The sequence below is a fragment of the Diorhabda carinulata genome, chromosome 4, assembly GCF_026250575.1.
Source record: "Diorhabda carinulata isolate Delta chromosome 4, icDioCari1.1, whole genome shotgun sequence".
Lineage (NCBI taxonomy): Eukaryota > Metazoa > Arthropoda > Insecta > Coleoptera > Chrysomelidae > Diorhabda > Diorhabda carinulata.
In genome coordinates, this window is record NC_079463.1 from 364,361 (window position 1) to 373,161 (window position 8,801).

An 8,801-nucleotide genomic window follows, 5' to 3' on the forward strand; every position below is an offset into this window, starting at 1 on the left:
GGTAAATTGTTTATTAGTCTGTAGTAAAATGAAATTGGGAGCCGCGAGAGGTGTGCGAGAGGCTGTTCCCCAGCCCCCCGCGGCATCGAAACAACAAGACGCCGATTTAGTTTACAACACTTCCCAGATTTATACTTTTTTACAAGTACCGGAATCGATTTTTTGCGTTAAACATTTCGTACACAAAATTTGTAAAAAAGAAGAAGAAATGTTCTATGAACGTACATTTTTTTAATAGCACATACAACAATTATTCATAAAAACCATTAACTAAGGTATAAAAAAAGCTACCGGTCCCCAATTTTAAGTTAATCACTTGGTATATCTAAAATAGATGGATCTACAAGGACCGAAAACCTTTTCTGCGCCCCTGATATATCACTCACAAATCTATCAATATACTGTCATTTTGTTTATGGCTCGTTCACAATTAACGTTTTGTTGGCGAACGAACTCGTACTTAACCTCACATTCGATATTATGTTTGAGAACGTTTATTGTAAAATCCGATCCTGCGCAGTTGTAAAGTCGAATTAATTAATAAATTCCCCATCAAGCATAATACATCGAACGGTTTGGAAGTTATTGCGGCACATGCGCAATATCGTAAATTAGGAAAATCAACTTCGTATGTTATTATTAAGATATTACCAGTGTTTCGTTTCGTTGCTTGAGCGTTCATAAAATAAAAACGATACGACCAAAAAAAAAAAGAATATTATTGTCGAGAAATTTGTTTTATCGCATTTTTATACAAACTAAACATGCGAATAATTTACATTCGATATCAACAGTTTCTGTTGATCAATCATTTTTGGTTGATTCGATGTTTTTTAAGCCAGATATTCATACAGTGTGTTTTAAAATTAAAGCTGTGAAGTAGTTTTTAATAGGTGGGAGTTGGAATTGGAAAATTCGAGTTTATAACGATTCAATAATGATAAAAATCGTCAATTCGATGATTCTTGTTTTTATAGACACATAATACAATTTTTAGCGTATTACTATACATAACATATTAGAATATGACGTAATGGATCAGTGTTAAGCAAACGGATGAGTTTAAGTATACTAGTTAATTTGATATCTGTGTTATTACATATAATGTATCTACTATAATATTTCGTTTTTATTTATAAACTATGAATCAAGTAGTTTGACTTTTAACCGTCTTAAGTAGGATGTAACGCGAAAAATTCCCTGACGCTTTCTTGATTGACAAATGACACAACGATTTAATGTAAAAAATGTATTAGCGTCTATTTAAATGAATTTATTCATCATCTTTCATTTCGCATTTTATTATGTTTTGTATAAATTATTGGATTCGAATTAAATGAAGGAAAATTGAAAAATGTTATCTTTTATATACCAAATAATTGGAAATTTGTTCGGCGAGGAACAGGAAGAAGATGTCGGGGATCCGCTGGATTTCGAATCCGGCGTGTTTTTAGATTTTGGAATATCTTGGATATATACGTTTAAAAAATTATTGGTTCCCAAAGATCTCAGGGAGGAAGAAAAATGTAAACGAGTACGGAAATGTAGAAAAGTCAAATGTCAACGTTAAATTATTGTGATGTTTTTGAATAAAGAAAATTTTTAGTTTATAAAAAATTTGAGGTCGGTATAATTTGGTTTAAATGATTTTTATCCGTTTATTTTATGTGTACAATTATAAAAAGGGTTTCTTCCTTTACCGATAAGTTATTTTCATTACGTTTTGATCGAGAATACTGAAAAATATTTTGAAATTTATGTTATATGATTATTTTCCATTACGCGAAGTTTTTTTCCAAATTTTTACATTCGTATATACAAAAATTACAATATTTAATATTTATAACGTCTAGTTTGGTATTATTAACGTATTTTGTAATGTATAATTTTCAAAATTCCACTTTAGTACAGTGAATTAAGAAAATCGCCTCGCAATTTTAAACAATTTCATGGATTAGTTTGAAATTTTGACAGAAGCTCGAAAATGATGCAAATAACAAACCTGATTTGGTGCCAATGTATGCTTCTACCCCAGGGGTGAATGCCAACCTTATTCAGGGGTGGAAATTTAAAATTTCAAAATATAACACCGGGGATAGATAAAGAATTGAATTTTATGAAGAAAATAAAGAATAAAGTTTTTTATTTAACTCGATAATTTCTGAGTTATTCGCGATTGAAAATTGAAGAAAAGAAAAAAACGTTTTTCAACATTTTTTTCGAAAATTACGCATTTTCTGGAAAAATTATTATTATCAAATTTGAAGCTTATAAAAAGACTATGAAATTGGTGAATTTAAATTAAATTTTTTAAAATATTTAGCAACTTATGAGCCACTGAAAACCAATTTTTTGTTTTTCGTAAATTTAAGCTCGAATAACGGGAAAACGAAACCACGTTTTTCAACATTTTTTCACGAAAAACTCGAAAATTACGCATTTTCTGGAAAAAATTATTCTCATCAAAATTGAAGCTTATAAAAAAACAATGAAATTGGTGAGTTTGAATTAAATTTTTTAAAATATTTAGCAACTTATGAGTCACTGAAAAACAATTTTTTGTTTTTCATAAATTTAAGCTCGAATAACGGGAAAACGATGAATTTTTCATAAAAAATTGTAATAAACATTTTTAAAGTACTTTCTCAGACCTTTAAAATGACCTTTTACAAAACCGTCTAGCTTAAAAATTAAGCGAGTTTTGACGAAAATAAGTTTAGTATCTCAAATTTGAAGAAAAAACACGTTTTTCAACATTTTTTCACGAAAAACTCGAAAATTACGCATTTTCTGGAAAAAATTATTCTCATCAAAATTGAAGCTTATAAAAAGACTATGAAATTGGTGAGTTTGAATTAAATTTTTTAAAATATTTAGCAACTTATGAGTCACTGAAAAACAATTTTTTGTTTTTCGAAAATTTAAGCTCGAATAACGGAAAAACGATCAATTTTTCATCAAAAATTGTTATGAACGTTTTCAAAGTACTTTTTCAGACCTTTAAAATGACCTTTTACAAAATCGACTAGCTTAAAAATTAAGCGAGTTATGACGAAAATAAGTTTAGTAACTCGAATTTGAAAAAAAACACGTTTTTCAACATTTTTTCACGAAAAACTCGAAAATTACGCATTTTTTGGAAAAAATTATTCTCATCAAAATTGAAGCTTATAAAAAAACAATGAAATTGGTGAGTTTGAATTAAATTTTTTAAAATATTTAGCAACTTATGAGCCACTGAAAACCAATTTTTTGTTTTTCGTAAATTTAAGCTCGAATAACGGAAAAACTATCAATTTTTCATAAAAAATTGTAATAAACATTTTTAAAGTACTTTCTCAGACCTTTAAAATGACCTTTTACAAAATCGTCTAGCTTAAAAATTAAGCGAGTTATGACGAAAATAAGTTGAGTAACTCGAAATTGAAAAAAAACACGTTTTTCAACATTTTTTCACGAAAAACTCGAAAATTACGCATTTTCTGGAAAAAATTATTCTCATCAAAATTGAAGCTTATAAAAAAACAATGAAATTGGTGAGTTTGAATTAAATTTTTTAAAATATTTAGCAACTTATGAGCCACTGAAAACCAATTTTTTGTTTTTCGTAAATTTAAGCTCGAATAACGGAAAAACTATCAATTTTTCATAAAAAATTGTAATAAACATTTTTAAAGTACTTTCTCAGACCTTTAAAATGACCTTTTACAAAATCGTCTAGCTTAAAAATTAAGCGAGTTATGACGAAAATAAGTTGAGTAACTCGAAATTGAAAAAAAACACGTTTTTCAACATTTTTTCACGAAAAACTCGAAAATTACGCATTTTCTGGAAAAAATTATTCTCATCAAAATTGAAGCTTATAAAAAAACAATGAAATTGGTGAGTTTGAATTAAATTTTTTAAAATATTTAGCAACTTATGAGCCACTGAAAACCAATTTTTTGTTTTTCGTAAATTTAAGCTCGAATAACGGAAAAACGATCAATTTTTCATCAAAAATTGTTATGAACGTTTTCAAAGTACTTTTTCAGACCTTTAAAATGACCTTTTACAAAATCGTCTAGCTTAAAAATTAAGCGAGTTATGACGAAAATAAGTTTAGTATCTCAAATTTGAAGAAAAAACACGTTTTTCAACATTTTTTCACGAAAAACTCGAAAATTACGCATTTTTTGGAAAAAATTATTCTCATCAAAATTGAAGCTTATAAAAAAACAATGAAATTGGTGTGTTTGAATTAAATTTTTTAAAATATTTAGCAACTTATGAGCCACTGAAAAACAATTTTTTGTTTTTCGAAAATTTAAGCTCGAATAACGGAAAAACTATCAATTTTTTGTAAAAAATCGTAATAAACATTTTTAAAGTACTTTTTCAGACCTTTAAAATGACCTTTTACAAAACCGTCTAGCTTAAAAATTAAGCGAGTTATGACGAAAATAAGTTGAGTAACTCGAATTTGAAAAACGAAACCACGTTTTTCGATATTTTTTCACGAAAAACTCGAAAATTACGCATTTTCTGGAAAAAATTATTCTCATCAAAATTGAAGCTTATAAAAAAACAATGAAATTGGTGAGTTTAAATTAAATTTTTTAAAATATTCGGCAACTTATGAGCCACTGAAAACCAATTTTTTGTTTTTCGTAAATTTAAGCTCGAATAACGGAAAAACGATCAATTTTTCATCAAAAATTGTTATGAACGTTTTCAAAGTACTTTTTCAGACCTTTAAAATGACCTTTTACAAAATCGTCTAGCTTAAAAATTAAGCGAGTTATGACGAAAATAAGTTTAGTATCTCAAATTTGGAGAAAAAACACGTTTTTCAACATTTTTTCACGAAAAACTCGAAAATTACGCATTTTTTGGAAAAAATTATTCTCATCAAAATTGAAGCTTATAAAAAAACAATGAAATTGGTGAGTTTGAATTAAATTTTTTAAAATATTCAGCGACTTATGAGTCACTGAAAACCAATTTTTGTTTTTCGTAAATTTAAGCTCGAATAACGGAAAAACTATCAATTTTTTGTAAAAAATCGTAATAAACATTTTTAAAGTACTTTTTTAGACCTTTAAAATGACTTTTTACAAAATCGTCTAGCTTAAAAATTAAGCGAGTTATGACGAAAATAAGTTTAGTATCTCAAATTTGAAGAAAAAACACGTTTTTCAACATTTTTTCACGAAAAACTCGAAAATTACGCATTTTCTGGAAAAAATTATTCTCATCAAAATTGAAGCTTATAAAAAGACTATGAAATTGGTGAGTTTGAATTAAATTTTTTAAAATATTCAGCGACTTATGAGTCACTGAAAACCAATTTTTGTTTTTCGTAAATTTAAGCTCGAATAACGGGAAAACGATGAATTTTTCATAAAAAATCGTAATAAACATTTTTAAAATACTTTTTCAGACCTTTAAAATGATTTTTTACAAAACCGTCTAGCTTAAAAATTAAGCGAGTTATGACGAAAATAAGTTGAGTAACTCGAATTTGAAAAAACAAAAAATGTCGGTAAATTTGACACCATGTGCGGCAAAATTAAAATCAATCATACCCGAAATAAAATTATCTTTATTCAAGCCCCAACAACACGTTCCAAAAGTTTGAATGATTTAGGACACGTACATTTTCAAAAAACTTCTTTTTTCGATTTTTCCAAAAAAAAAAACGTTATTTCCATCATAATTCGTACATTCTAGTTAACGAAAATATCATTTACTACGAAAACCAATGTCGAAAATAAAAAAAAAAATAATAAAATCCAGCAAACGGACACTTCTGAAACGTTTTTTTTTTCAATGACAAGGCAAATAGTATGCAATAAGATATCCACAATATTTTATATTAATGTTGCCCATAACTTTGATCAACCGGGTACGAATTATGGTCTTGTTTTAGCGCGTTGTGTGTGGTGTCTTGTACATAGTCGCGCTTTCACTAATTCATCTCTTCTTTTCCTTTTTTTTCGTCAACTTTTAACGGTTAATACGCATAAAGAAACTGAAAAAAAACTTCACCCGAAATCTTGTTAAACGCAAAATGATTTCAACTCGATTCGGTTCGAATTAATCGTCGTTTGATTCGATACGAAAAAAGCCAGTCAAGTACCTGCTTCCCCGCTTTGTCGAGCTGATTTCCGCTATAAAATAAAACGTCGAAATCCGAAAATATCATGGAAATTATCGATAAAAAGTAACAATTCGTGTTTCAAATAACAAATTATTGTCGGCTTTTCTATCACAATGCCCAAAGACGACTCCGACCGCCCGACCACACGTTCAAGTTGACAAGTTGAAGGCTCTACCTTACAATTAAGTTTCCACTCCGTATCCAAGAACAATTTCTTGTAATTTAAATTTTCCCCTCGAAATTACAACGTTAGTTTGAACTTTTAAATAAGCAGTTGTTAGTTTCGTACGGGTTTTAAACTCCCAACATCTAAACTCTATTTAGAACGTCAAAAACACCATCTATTGATTAATCGTCGAAGCTTACCAAAATGACATTTACCAAAATCACTGAGCCGAACAAACCGCGAAGAATCAGCTCAGTTTGCAAATAATCTAAAGATTAACATCGAAAATGTTATAAAAGAATCTTTGAGCTATATATAGAGCTAGAGTACTACGACAATTCTTCTATTTATTAGCTACAATTTAACTTTTTGAATTGAAGTAAAGACTCCGCGTCAATCATCCAAAATTTACTCACGAGTAATTGATATCGTCCAAAAATCGTTTCTTTGAGACACCGTATTATTAATTTATGTATTTTAATAGATTTTTTATATAAATTATCGTTTATAAATACCAATAAACAGCGTTGTCTAAGTACGTTAAATTAAAAGATATAAACATAACCTAACTTTTATCAACTTTTATAATTATAATATATATATTTGGTATTAAACATATTTAAATAGAAAAATGAATATAAATAGATCGTATCGAAAGGTACTTTTGATTCATAGTGGTATTATTATCGGTATAATATGTACGTGTGTATAAAGGGCGCACCCTCTCTTTAAAGGGTGTCGATATCAATATGTGGGAGGCGCTTTCTAGTACATAGCGATAACAACCGCCAATAGAAACGCGGTGCTACTTTAATAATACACATCTACCATATTTGAAAATTATTCTTATTAGGCTGAAAAATTATCTGACGGCGGCCATTTTAAATAACTCGAAATCTCGTTAATTTCAATCCAATTTTACGTGGTTAAATAAAGAAAAAAATTGGTGTGTTTCTAACATCCTGTATTAAGACGAGTTTCTTGGGAAAATATGTCGAAAAAAAATTGTTAGTAACAGCGTTGAAATCGACTTTTTTTTTTCGATGCATTATATACCGGGTGGTGGAATAAAATCCTAAAGAATATCTAATAGTACGTATAAAATTGTCAATTTAGTTATTAAATTGTGCCCAAATTATAAATTTTTTGACAATTATTTATTACGAGTGGTATTTTGGTACAATAGTTTATTTACAGTACAAAAAAACGAAAATTTTCATAACCTCAATCGTATTGTTGAAAAATCTTCGACCTCCGAACAGTTTTTTCAACTCTGGTAACAGAAATTAATCCCATAGTGGTAAATCTGGCGATAAGGGTGGTTAATTCCAACTTTAATTCGTTAATTTTGGGCGTTGTATTAGATGTTTGACCCGGTGTATATTTCGACGAATTAACATTTTCTTTTTTACCAAATACGAACGTTTTTATATGATTTTTTCGTTTAAACGTCGCAAAATACTTTTTTCAAGATATTTAATGAAAATTTTTCCAAAAAATCGTCGACATAACCTCGTTTGTAGTTGGAACGATGTTTTTTATAAATTATGCATTATTATGATGAAAAAATCGTCACGACGCTGTTTTTTTTGTACATTTTGAGTTTGAAAGTAGTTTATTTTTAACAAATTTTCCAAGATTTATGTTTTAACTTGCACCGAACGGTGTTTTTTATTCGTCCACACTATATATCGTAAAGTAACTATTGGCCCGAAGAAATCTCGAAAATAATAACAGCTGCGTATATATTAAAAATAATTTTCTATGAAATTCGGCTGTCAATCAAAACCGAGCGTAGGGTAAAAAAAAAAAAAAATAAATAATAACTTTCGTATTTCCTATATCAAAAATATGTCGATGCGGCCCATTAAATTATTATCTGGGTATCAAGCAACGAAATTATTTTAGAAAAAATATATAATTCGGTAATAATACCGCGATTACTATTATACAGGGTGAGTTATAATCGAAACTGTATATTTTTTACTCGTGGTACAAAAATCATCCACGTTTACTATTTATATCAATTATAGAGTAATAAAATGATAAAACATTCGTAATTTATACGCTAATCGCGTATTTTAATATAATAAATATATAGGGTGTACACACAAACAACTAAAAGCTAAATTAACTTTTTTCAACTACTTTTTTATAGTAAATAAACGTACTATTAACATTCTACGTACTTTTTCTGTTGTTTGATTTGATCCTGCGGATATTTCATTTAAAAAAGTATGTTTTCAACTTCAATTTGTCGAAAGTTATTCGGTAAAGTTAGGTTAGGTTAAGTTAGGTTAAGTTAAAGCTTTTTACAACGAAAAACTATTTCTATAGTATGATTCGACGTTTATTATCTCGAATAGTAACAAGAATTTCGTCTATTGTTCGAAATACGCTGTAATTTTCTTTTTTTCGGCGATTTTTTATTTGACATTTTAGTTTTTTTAAAGCTTCACCTTAAGATATATCGTTAGAAATAGTAGTTGAAAT